Source organism: Patagioenas fasciata, chromosome Z (genome assembly GCF_037038585.1).
Source record: "Patagioenas fasciata isolate bPatFas1 chromosome Z, bPatFas1.hap1, whole genome shotgun sequence".
NCBI lineage: Eukaryota > Metazoa > Chordata > Aves > Columbiformes > Columbidae > Patagioenas > Patagioenas fasciata.
In genome coordinates, this window is record NC_092560.1 from 49,220,122 (window position 1) to 49,233,292 (window position 13,171).

The 13,171-nt window shown below is 40.5% G+C and overlaps 1 protein-coding gene across 8 annotated transcripts in view; it reads right to left on the bottom strand.

The window, feature by feature from the left end:
* Positions 1-13,171, bottom strand: part of MCC (MCC regulator of WNT signaling pathway) — a 209,507-nt gene that overhangs the window by 111,033 nt on the left and 85,303 nt on the right. The window lies entirely within an intron of this gene.

Sequence of the window (13,171 nt, forward strand, 5' to 3'; positions counted from 1 at the left end):
GCATTCCCAGTAAACTGAACAAAGCTCAGAAGAGGTTTTCAGTGCACATATCTAGATTTCCTGACCACCTCCCAGCATCAGAAATTGGACTGAGAGAAGAACAATTCGTTCAGCCTGCTTCTAGCTACTGTTCATTCTAGGAGCATTTAAATGTGAGATGGAGGTAAAGCAAGATGAGCTGTTCTGCTGGGGGACACAAGCATCCCGAGAAGCCTATGGAACTAACTTCTCATCAACAGTGAGATGTACAGTTGTTCAGTGATTGGGATATCTGCATTTCAGTCATCCAAAAGGAAAGCGCCATTCACATGCAAATCACAAAACACAATGAGCAATACAAGAACAATTTTCAATATCAATAAATAAAACACTAAACAATAAAATTTCTACCCATATTCCATCACTGAAACATTTTGTGGAAACAAAAGCTATGTGAATTTGACTAAATTTAGGAGAGAGGGCTTTTTGTCGTTTTAGTTTAAACTACTAGTATTGTTACTAAGGTCATTTTCAGCGACAGAAGCTATGCACACTATTATTATTTTCTGTGCCAAACAATCCTCAATCATTGTGTCAGGTTTAAAACCTTTCAGACTTGTAGCAAGCCCTCCTTCAACCAGGCTCACCTTAGCCTTACATGTAAGCAATTCTAAATAATATCCATTTTGAATACAGAATACCTAACAGTTCCAAAAGCAAGCTAGCAAGCAAATCACCAGAAAACTGAAATACATAACAGTCTTTCCCCCTTAATTTGTTCAGGTGCTTTCAAAGTTTAAAGTGTTAAGAGAAGAAGCCATTTTATGCAAGTGGAGGTAGACAAGACATACTGTCACTGATATTCCACAGTAAACTTTATGAAAGAAAAAGACCTTTCCTAGTAGCAAGTATTAACCGTCAGATTTTTGCTTACATGTTGGTCTGGGTTTTTTGTTCACAAAACTAGTTTGCTGTTCAGTTCACAACCTCCATTTAAAACAAATGTATGAAAATAGGAGGACTTGGCGGCACATCTCACAAACTTCCTTCTTTTTTAATTTGTGAGAGACCTGTGATCTTTGCAGCTTAAGGAAAAGGTTTATTTGTAAAATTGGCAGAGTTCAGACAATAATTTGTAAAGTAGGCATTTCTTCAGCTTTCAGAGTTGAAACATGACCAAGTATGCATGTATGCACACACATATACAACAAGCAACACTCAATTATACATAGCCAGCAATTCTTGTATTACAGCAGGATCAAGAGCACAAAATATTTCAGCAATCCAATGCAACACTCCTTTATTATTAAACTTCAGCCTCAGTATTAGCTGAACTCACAATTAATTATTGCTCATGTTCAGATCTCACTACCATTTCTTTATGAAAAGTTTTTCTATGTATGCATGGAACCAAAGAAAGAGTAAAAGTAGAGAAACTAAGCTATAAGCACAACACTACTATTGTCATCACACTCCACAGATAAGCAGCTCGGCAACTGTGCATGTATTTGAAGGGTATAATGAGATAAGTGTTTGGTGTGGTCTTTAAGACAAAATGTTTAGTCAAAACAGTCTTTTCTTTAAGATAAAAAAGGTCCCAGCTGAAACAGGAGGAGATTGTGGGTACTAATGATGTTGCAACAAAAAGTTGAAGGTCACTCAAAAGAGATTTCAGGGCCCTGGGAAGAATACTTAAACACTCAGTAGCACAAGCACTGTTTTCCTTGATCCTCCCAGTAAAAAGGAGAAACTTTGGAAGAAACAGGTGAGTCCAAATATCAGTGCCGGCCTCCAGGACTGGTGCCTCTACCAAACCTTTGGGTTTTTAAACAATGGAAGAGTCTTTGAGGCACAAGGTATGCTGGGGCACAGGTTCCACCTGTCCTGATGGGAAAAACACACCTTTGGATGTAAGCTGGTGGGACTTATCAAGGGAGATTTAAACTAAAATTGTGGGGGAAGGGGACACCAACAGGAGAGCTGAAGGTAAGCCAAGAGCTGGCATGCCAGGTGAGGGTGGCAATGCTAGTGGGAACATTTACACTGCTCCTGGGAGCACAGAGGGCTGAGGAGCACATCTGAGCTTCTTGTACACCAACACATGCAGTATGAGAAACCAACAGGATGAACTGGAAGTGTTGGTCAGTTCCCAGAGCTATGACATCACTGGTATTGGTGAGACTTGGTGGAATGAGTCCCACGATTGGAATACTGGGGTGGAGGGCTGCAGGCTGTTCAGAAGGGACAGGCAGGACAGGTGCGGTGGAGGTGTCACACTGTATGTAAGGGAGAGGTTAGACTGTACAGTCCTTACAGTTAGTGATGAGGAGTTTGAGAGCCTCTGGATGAGGATTAGAAGGATGGGAAACAAAAGACATGTTGTAGTGGGCATCTACTACTGATTGCCCAGTCAGGATGTTAGCACTGATGAGTTATCCTGTAAACAATTAGGAGAAATTTCTGGATTAGTAGCCCTTATCCTTATGGGAGATTTCAACTTCCCAGACATTAACCATGAATATCATATTGTTGTGACAAGCAGGTCTTGGAAGTTCTCGAAGTTCAATATGCCTCTGTGATAAGGCCACCCCCTCCATGGATGTAGTTTTTCTGGATATTAGTAAAGTTTCTGATGCTGTCCCTCACAGCATCCTTCTGGACAAGTTGTCCAACCGTGGGATAAGCAGGTTCACAGTCCACAGGGTGAAGAACTGGCTGAAGGGCACACCTCAAAGTGTGTGTGCAAATGGGGCTACATCTGGCTGGTGACCAGTCACCAGCAGTGTTTCTCAGGGCTCAATCCCAGGGCCAGTTCTGTTCAATATATTCATCAATGATCTCGGTGCAGGAGTTGAACGCATCATTAGCAACTTTGCTGATGACATCAAACTGGGAGGTGCTGTTGACTGTCTCAAAGAACAAGAGGACTTGCAGAGGACTCCAGATAGACTGGAGCGCTTGGCGATTATCAATGGCACAAAATTTAACAAAAACAAATGCCAGATTCTGCCCATGGATGGATTAATGCTGGGCACAAGTATGACCTGGGAGAGCAGTGTCTGGGGAGCAGCCCTGCAGAACGGGCCCTGGGGTGCTGGCTGACAGCAGCTCAGTGTGAGTCAGCAGTGTGTGCCCTGCAGCCCAGAGGCAAAACCCATCCTGGGGGCATCAAACACAGCACAGCCAGAGCTCGGAAGAGGGGACTGTCCCCTGGAGAGAAGGCGGCAGCTTCAGAGGGAGAAGTGGAGAGGGAGGTGCTGAGCTTTCTCGCTGGGATCCAGTGACAGCACAATGTAAGCTGTGCCACGGTAGATCTAGACTGGACATTAGGAAGCATTTCTTTACCAAGAGGGTGGTCAAACACTGGACCTGGCTTCCTAGAGATGTGGTTGATGCCCCAAGGCTGTCAGTGTTCAAGAGGCCCTTGGACAAGGCCTTTAAAAATATTATTTACCTTTTGGTCAGCCCTGAAGGGGTCAGGCAGTTGCATCATTGTAGGTCCCTTCCAACTGAAATTATTCTATTCTATTCTATTCTATTCTATTCTATTCTATTCTATTCTATTCTATTCTATTCTATTCTATTCTATGCTATTCTATCCTATCCTATTCTTGTCCTGTCCTGTCCTGTCCTAGTACAATCCAAATACTGTTCTACATCTGTGACACAGTAATATTCACTGAGGAGCCCTGTTTGCCTGTGTACATACTTAATAATAGGCTACACACATGGGGTAATTGGTAAGCGTTTTCTGTTAGTGTTTAAGAGACACAGTGTTCTATGTATGCAATTAGCCCATTTCTAAAATAAGCATATATCCACGTTTCTTTTCTTGGGGAAACTTTTCCTGGACTTTGAACAGCAAAAACACTTCATGCTATACTGAGATACTGCAAAGGAATACTAGTCCCTGTTTTCCATTCTTCAGCTGACTTACGTCTTTATCTTTACACTACTCTACACCTGTGTATCTAATCCGTTACAGAAGGGATTAGGGCACAGTGGTGCCAGTTGGTAGTCCACTGTGCCCTTGCCTTTATTTGTTCTCTAGCACAGCAGCTGACAGTTTCACCAGTACTTCCCCCACACTAGGTAATAAAGTAATGCCTAAATTATAATACAATTCTAACAGAATGGGTGATTCAGAAAAAGCCCTGCTACTTAGGGACTTTGATCTTACACTCAACCTCTACCCATAAAGATGTTCAAGATGTTACTCCTGCAAAGGAGAATCACCACTCAGAAATGAGCATGGCGAGCTCCAATGCAACATCAGCTCCCCTTATGTTTTACCCACTATTTTCATAGGGAAATAGACTTCAGTTCACAAAAAAAAAACCAAAAAAACCTAGCCTAGCCAGTAGCCTCCTAAAATCCTCAGTCCAGAAGAGGCATCAGCTTAGCAACTGCTATCACTCACAAAGGTCAAGGCAGCCAGTTGTCTCTTCCTTCCTGGGAGACAAGGGCTTGGCTAGGCCTTCCCACAGAAGATTTTAAGCCTGAGATTTTAAGTGTGAGAGGCTGTGGGGAACTGACAATTAAGCAGGTTGACTTCTTTCAGTTGCCTATGCCATTTGTGTGCAGTGGCACAAACATACAGAACAAAATGCCACAGGGTTCCAGTATATCTCTGTGTCATAAGAGAAGAAATCTGGCTTGGCTCCAGCAGCTGAGAGTAGATAAACAGATTAGGAGAAACAAGGAGTTACAAAATCAAAAGGTTTATTATTGTCTACTCTGTGTAAATTTGTATTAGATGCACCCATCTGGTATATTCAGGATATGAAACTGTCTGTCCAGGTAGTGTTTGCTCTTTTAAAATTAAGTTCTGGATGACCTTCATTCTAACTTAGTTCTAAATAAACTAATAAAACTTCTAACCCGACTTTCAGGAGAATTTTTCTATCCATGTATGTGTAGGTTTCTGAAATTTCTTTATTTCTGAGGGAAGAAGGAGCAAAGGGAAAATTGCTGGTTTTCCTCCCTTAAATTAATACTGGTTAGAACCACTATGTTTTGCATCCCCAGAAGAGAAAGCAAAACATTACTTCCTCTCTCACAAAGCAGAAGGGACCACCACCACACACTTAGCTTCTGTATCTTTCCAGTAGGTCCTAAAGGTGATGGTTTGGGGAGTAAGTGGATGAATCAATCTATACTTTTTCACCAGGCAGTTCTACCCATTATGGAGGGATTCTGCTATACAGCAGGTCCAGAGAAAAGCAAGAGTTGTGCACAGACTAAATTCACTTGATTGGAACAGTGCTGTGGCACTGCTGTCAAATATGAGATTTTCATTATCTTAGAAACACAGATTGGGATTGCTATAGTGTCTTCTATCAGGGTCTTCCAGGTTATGCTAATATTTCCTTATATCTGGCCTTCTTTTCAGTAAGATGCAAAAATCTGTCTGACCTGCCCATGTTAATGCTCAAATTGTGTGGCACAATCAAGACCAGTGCTATCTGCCTAATCATAAGAGATGAAAAGTCTTTATGCCTCCCTATTCTAGTCCAAGCTTTCTAAATGTTCTTGAGTAAGCACTACAGAATTCAACTAATCCACTAAAATCTACTCTTAAAATTCCACATTCAACCACATTGCATGCTGTATCTGGTTACAATTCGTTAACTACTGGCAAGTGAGAAATGAGAGCTTTGTTTACAGGATATGACCTTTTACCTGTTACATTCCTTCTGTGCAGCCAAGTCCCTTATGAAACATCATTTAACCACTTCTGCTACTTCCTTGTTCATCTGATTTCCAGAAGGAAATCCTGGTCAAATTCAGGCAAATTTTCTTTACAGCTGTGAATCTTCAGACAGTGTAGCACAGTCTATACTTGCCAACTTGTCAGTAACTCTGAAAGGAATGTCTGAAGAGGTTGTGATTTAGAAGCAGAGTTTAATCAGTAATCAGAAAGGTTATACTATATGTTCTATACTAAATTTGCTTTGAGGTTATTTAACCTGGTCAGCATATCTTAAAATGTTTAAGCTACATCTGATTACACTACATGTCAACTCCATTTGCACTAATGTCCAGTTTCTTCTATGATGAACAAGTCATTAATTGACACTATGTTTTGCAAAACCTGTTCCAATTTGAAATTTAAAGAGGTGTACTCTTTGTTCATCCTAAGTGGCTTAATAAGCTATGGTTGTAGATTCATTACAGGAAGGCACAAAGAAAATTGTACAACACATCTCTGAGCCCAACACAAAACTGTTCCCCACACATACCACTAACTCATTCCCTACACAAGAGAATTCAAGTACTATGAATTTCACAGAAGGTATCACAAAAAGAGGCAAATACAACATCGAGAAATTACAGAAGAAATACAGACCGTGTGAGAGGAGGAAAGAAGTTTTATGCAAAAAGATCCATATCATGAAAGATTTTTAAAAAAACCCTTCCAAAACAAATAACAGCAACAACAAATGCCTCCAAACCACTTTTACCCCACTTAAATATGGAGCAGTAACTTGTGTATAATTCAGGCACTCACTGAAGACAATGACTAACTTTGATACTTCTGGCACCCCTTATTTTTAAGAATTACTTCAAACTATACTTGAACCATACTTTCAATACCTCACCCATAACAAGGTTTTAATTTGCTTCCATATATGTCTTTGTTTCTTAGAAATCTTTATAAACACCCGGGCTACATGCATAAAAGACAGCTTCTTCTTAAATGACTTTTTTTTTTAATCTTAGGTTCCCATTGGCACAAGTGGTTCCGTTTCAGAAGAAGTATTCACAGAAATATTTCCCAGTATCTACAAAAGTTTATCAAATCTGAGACTCCAGACAAGCATCCTGAAAATACATTTTGCAGTACTTTGTAACCAAGCCATGTATATCTGACAGTATAGTTTATTATTTTGTACCAACATGCAACATTTCTCTGAAAGTTTTATGTAGTCCAAAGATTTTTTCATTCTTTCTCCTTTTCTTGATTTCTCTTTACATTTTGCGACTTTGTATTTCCCACAGGGAAAGACAACACATACACACATAAACATGTATCACATTGGGAATTAAAAACCAGGCTTATCTTCCAGCCCATGCCATTAAGAATAATGTAAGAACCTACACTCAGTTTCTTCTACATAGAAACATACTTTACATATGTGAATCGATGGTTGAAAATAAAACCAGTAACTGACAGAAGCCAGCAGCCAAGAATGTTCAGTGATAACAGAAAAGCTATGTGACAATTGATAAGTATCTATAGCCCTCAACATAATCATGTGTTTTCGCTTAGTCGAGAAAACACATACATTGACTTCCCTCCAATTTACCTTTCACAGCTGCTTGGTGCACTGTAGTACTGTGCCTGAAAATGACTATATTTTAATGGAGAAGGTTTTATACAAAGATTATTATATATTCTGTTCCTTCTTTGATTACACTTCAGTTATCATTATTAATAATCTCTATTAGCCGCCCTTTCAATTATACACTTGAGGGCAGGTCTATCATTGAGAGGGACATAGACATAGGAGGATTGGGCCAACAGCTACATCATTAAATTCAACAGCAGACAAGGTCTCACGGAGGCACCCCGAGGTTAGTTTAAGGGACGACAGGGTCCAAAACAACATTTATTAAACCGGTGAGAAACAGGGTTTTAGCACTCCAAAAGTGACTTAAATACAGGTTCAGATATCAGTTGAGGAAAATTATTAATGGGCAGCAACTAATAATTCAGGAGGTCCACAGTGTGCATACACATGGCTTCACCCAAAACAATGCCGGAGCCGTCCCTGAGTCCGGGAAGAGTACACACTTGCCTGAACATGGTGTGGGATTATTTTAAAGAGATACACGTACTCCTATTGAGTACAGAAAGTGTACACTCACAATCCTGCAAGGGTAATTTATAATACACTCGCCATCCTGCGAGGAGAGATACATGTGCAAATGTGCACGGAATATTACACGTGCTTATGTGGAAGCACGGGAAGAAAATACACCCACGATTATGTGAGGATTAATTTTACACATGTTCGTATTAAGCACGGAAAGTACAAGTGCATATGTGCACAGAAAGTATAAATACACGTGCAAATGTGCACAGAAAGTAGATACACTCTCAATCCTGCGAGGGTTAATTTTACACGTACTTGTATTAAGCACGGAAAGTACACATGCAAATGTGCACGCAAAGTTACACGTGCCTATGTGGAAGCACGGGAGGAAAATACACCCGCGATTATGCAAGGATTAACTTTACATACGCTCATATTAAGCACGGAAAGTTACACGTGCATATGTGCACAGAAAGTATAAATACACTTGCAATCCTGCAAGGAGCAGTTTTACTCACACCCATGGCGGCAAGGCAAGCGGGGTCTCCATCCCAGGGTGGCTCTCAGCGGCAGCATCTTGCTCGTGCTCCGAGAGACCCGCAACAATGGGCGGAGTCTCGACAAGAGTCCTGTTTTTTATAGGCTGATCAGACCTGACTGTAGGCATTCTAGAAGCTTCTCTGCACCCCCACACTGGCTGTGGGGTGCCCCTGAAGCCTCCAAACATCCCCCACACTGGCCACGGGCGCCTAGCGGCTCCCTGGCGCCTCGGCACTCCCTTCTCCTAATGACCCTGGCCAGGGTGCTCTGGGGCCAAACAAAAGAAGCTGTTAGCCTCAAACAGCAGAGAGAGAAGGAGATGTGTCTACTCCTTCCATGATGAAGGAGGGAGGGGGAGAGAGGGGGGTTTGCATCCTGCCACACAAGGTGAACCAAACTCTGCAATGAGGCATGCTGGGAACTGACTGGGAACAGCTCTGCTAAAAAGAGGCTGGAGGTGCTGGTGGAGAGCCCACTAAACAGAAGCCAGCAGTGCATGATGGCAGCAACGAATGCTAATACCATACTGGATTAAACCAGTATCAATGCAGACAGGAAATTAACCTCCCACTTGTTTATTCTGCACTCTCTACACTCAAGTGTATGTTCAGTTTTGGGACTCACAGTACATGAAAAATGTTCATGAACTTGAACAAGTCTAGCCAAGGGGCAACAAGATGGACAGGGGGCTGAAGCACTTGAGGAGAGGCTATGAGAACAGACTTGTTCAGACTGGGCATGATGCAGCTTTGAGGAACTTCATAGCAGCCTGACAGTACATAATAATTGGTTGTCAAGAAGATATAGCTATGCTCTCACTGAGCTGCACAGCAGGAGGACAAGAGAGAACGGAAACAGGTTGAAAGAGAGGAGGTTCCAGCTGCCTATATAGAACAACCTTTTTCCTGTGAGGGCAGCCAAGCAGCAGAAGGGGTTGCCCTGAGATGCTGTTAGAGGAAATCTCCTTAGATATTTCCAGATGTAACTGAATAAAGCCTTGAGCTGCCTGGTCTGAATTCCGTGTTGACTGCTGTGAGCAAGAAGTTGGTTTAGAGATATCCTGAGGTCCCTCTCAGCTTGAATAATTCTGATCTACTACCTCTTCTCCATGAAATAGAACCTGGTGAAATTTAATCAGAAACAAGCCACCAGCTATCACAGTATTAAAACATAATTAGAAATTATCCTATATCTACAACCACTCATCTCTCCCTTGTTCAAGCAAGTACTCAAAAGCCTGAGTGGTGCAGAACCTTGTCTTCTGTCGTGTTTGGAAGTATGGGATAAGCAGAAGCTGCTTTCAGCCTCTCCTCAGGCTGGACTCACAGCAGCCTACAAGTTCTCATGGAAGCCATGGTTGAGAACACAAGCCAGGAATCCAACATTCCCAATTACCTGTAGTCCAGCTCCCACACAGAGGCACTGTTGAATCCTTGGTGCAGTTCTTTGCTACAGCTGTCTGGATCACAACAGTTAGACAGGTCTTGGGGACACCATGTAAGTAAAGGAAGTCCCCAGAAGCTCCCTTTGTGTGTAGTTTCTTTCCATACTACACTATCAGTGGTGGCCAATGCTCCATCTTCACCTAATTCTAGAAGAGCATTTGTCACTGGCTGCTGCTGTTCAACAGAAACATTATCTCCTGCAAAAACAAGAAGTATTTTCTTATTGTGAACAGCTGAACTAACCATGAGAAACACTTTTGGATAGTTATATTTGCATTAATAGATTTTATTAAACATCCTCTAGCATTTATGGATTGCCAGAGTAAGTTTATTTACTGCTCCCACTGTGTACTATTTATAAAATAACTAAAAGTGGTTTTTTGGTAAGTATTTTTTATCTTATATAAAGGAACAGCTTCTACTCAAGAAAGCCAGAACAAAAGGAGAGGAAAGAGCAGAATCCTTGTCAGAAGAAAATGGCATTAGGTCCCTGGATTAGTGGAAAGGAACATAAACTGGTTTGAACGTCTATATATATACATGACTGTATTAGGGTTACTTTACTAAAGACTGTCATCTCAAAACAGGAGAAAAGAGGCTGAATAAAATACTCCAGATTCAGAACTGTCATTTAGACAAAGGAACAACTACAATATGCATACAAACACAGCCACATATAAGAATTATATAATTTGAGAAAACCATTTCTCTCACTGACCTCTCCTTTCTCATGAAATATATTGATTCAAGAAAGCTAAAGAAAAGATATAGATGCAAGCAGAGAAAAAAAAAAAAGTAGCACAGGCCACATGTGTCCTGGGGAGGTAAACAAAAACCTGAAAAATGTTTAGACTGTTAAATGGAATGTAAATTTTCTTGCAGTTATCCTGTAGCTTGTATCTGAACTACACCCTTCAGCAGCAGCAGCAGCAAAATCAAATGAACCAAGAAAATAAGTTTCTTTCAGTATTTCCTGTTCTTCCTGTCAACAACCATGAACAGTAAACTACTTCTGGCTAGATTAGTATCAGAACCAAGAAACAAAAATTGTGCTCAAATCATTGCATGGGATTATCATGGGTCAAGACAACATGTGTGTGCACGTCCCAAGCACTGAGATGCTGAAAGGAAAAAAAAAATCAGTATATAGCAATTATAAATCAGTATATACTATATCGATAACAACTGTTATCCATCCAGAATTAAGTTATCGCATTTTAGAATTAAGTTATGATTCCTTAAACAACAGTAGTTTGCCCACAGGTGGCACTACCTGTTCAAGTCCTCTTAGTCCAGAAATCTTTCCTTGGAAAGAGAATTTCTTAAGCTTCAGTGTTCATATTCTGTACCAGTTGTGGTAGAGAATCAGTAATGATAATGAGAGGTTCAGCTTCCTATAGCAGGTCAGAACTTGGACCTCGGAGCAAAAATAAGTAAATATGCTTACTTTTGAAACAACGAAGTAGTGTATATGGAAATAAACACACAAATCAATGACATGCACAAATGCTCATCACATTATGACTAAATCTAATTTTAGGCATGTTAATCACCCAAAACTAAACATTCCTCCTCTTCTCCAGTACATCATGATTTTAATACCATGCAAAGTATTTGAATGCTAAATGGGAAAACTAACTGTAATTGTGTTGATTAATTCAAGATGTCCTAAGACATTTTTTTCCTTCAAACAATGTAAACATCAAAAATGGTTTTCAGCCACTGGCCTCAAAAAATAACGAAAAAAGGTAGTTTAATTTGCAAAGTTAATACATCAGTTATCAACCATTGAATAGACAGTTCTACCCTTTAAATGAGCAACTGTTCAAACCAGCAATAACCAGTAATGAGTTTCAAAAATTGAAGGGTTTGCACTTTCTCGTAATTGGAAGATTATGTAAATGCTGATGAAAGCACAACCTGACAGCCAACTCTACTGCTCTAATCTTCAATCTGGAAGTCCCATATGGGTCAGAATGGGATTACAGGGTGTAACTGGTGTGGTGAGATGGGAAGATTCCCAGACACTGTTTCCAATGAGAACTGCTTCTTTATGTAATTTTCCAACAAATATTTCTGGCACTTTCTCTCATGTCTGCGCTAGTGGTTACTCAAGGATATTTCTTGAAAGGACCAGCAATATTCAACAATTCTTTGCAACCTTAAGTTGGAAACCTTAACCAATGGGTCAGAAACACAAGGTAAGAAACTGACAAAGTATTAGGTTGGTGTAAAAGTAATTGCAATTTTGGATCGTGAATTTTAAATCATTATAACTAGGCTCAAACACACCTTTATTAAATAAAATAGGAACCACTACAATCAACACATTCTTGCAAATGAGTAAGTTTGTTTATTCCTGTAGCATAAAAATCCATGCTTCAGGATTCAACAAATTCTTGGAACATATTTTCTGCATCCTGATGGTTGTGGAAGCGTTAGCCCTGACAAAAGTTGTTGAGATGCTTGAAGAAGTGGTAGTTGGCTGGGTGAATATGGCAGATGAGATGAAACTTCGTAGCCCAATATGTTCAACTTTTGAAGTGTTGGTTGCACAATGTGCAGTACAGCATTGTCATGGAGAAGAATCGGGCCCTGTCTGTTGACCAATGCTGGCTGCAGGTGTTGCAGTTTTTTGTGCATCTCATCAATTTGCTGAGCAGACTTCTCAGATGTAATGGTTTCGCCAGGATTCCAAAAGCTGTAGTGGATCAGACTGGAAGGAGACCACCAAACAGTGACTATGACCTTTTTTTGGTGCAAGTTTGACTTTGAGAAGTGCTTTGGAGGTTCTTCTCGGTCCAGCCATTGAGCTGGTCATTGCTGGTTGTCATATAAAATCTGCTTTTTGTCACATGTCACAATCCAATTGAGAAATGGTTTGTTGTTGTGTAGAGGAAGAGAAGACAACACTTCAAAGCAACTTTTTTTTTTTTTGGTCAGCTCATGAGGCACCCTCTTATCGAGCTTTTCCACCTTTCCAATTTGCTTCAAAAGCTGAACAACCATAGAATAGTTAATGTCAAGTTCTTCGGAAACTTCTTGTGAAGTTGTAAGAGGATCAGCTTTGATGCTTGCTCTCAGTTGGTCATTGTCAACTGCCAATGGCCGGCCACTATGCTCCTCATCTTCAAGGCTCTTGTCTCCTTTGCGAAACTTCTGGAATCACCACTGCACTGTATGTTCATTAGCAGCTCCTGGGCCAAATGCATTGTTGATGTTGTGAGTTGCCTCTGCTGCTTTACAACCCATTTTGAACTCAAATAAGAAAACCACTTGAATTTATTTTTTGTCTAACATCATTTCCATAGTCTAAAATAAATATAAAACAAACAGCAAGTAATAAGTCAGCATATTAAAAAAAAAGCAAGAACAGTGCATTAAAAT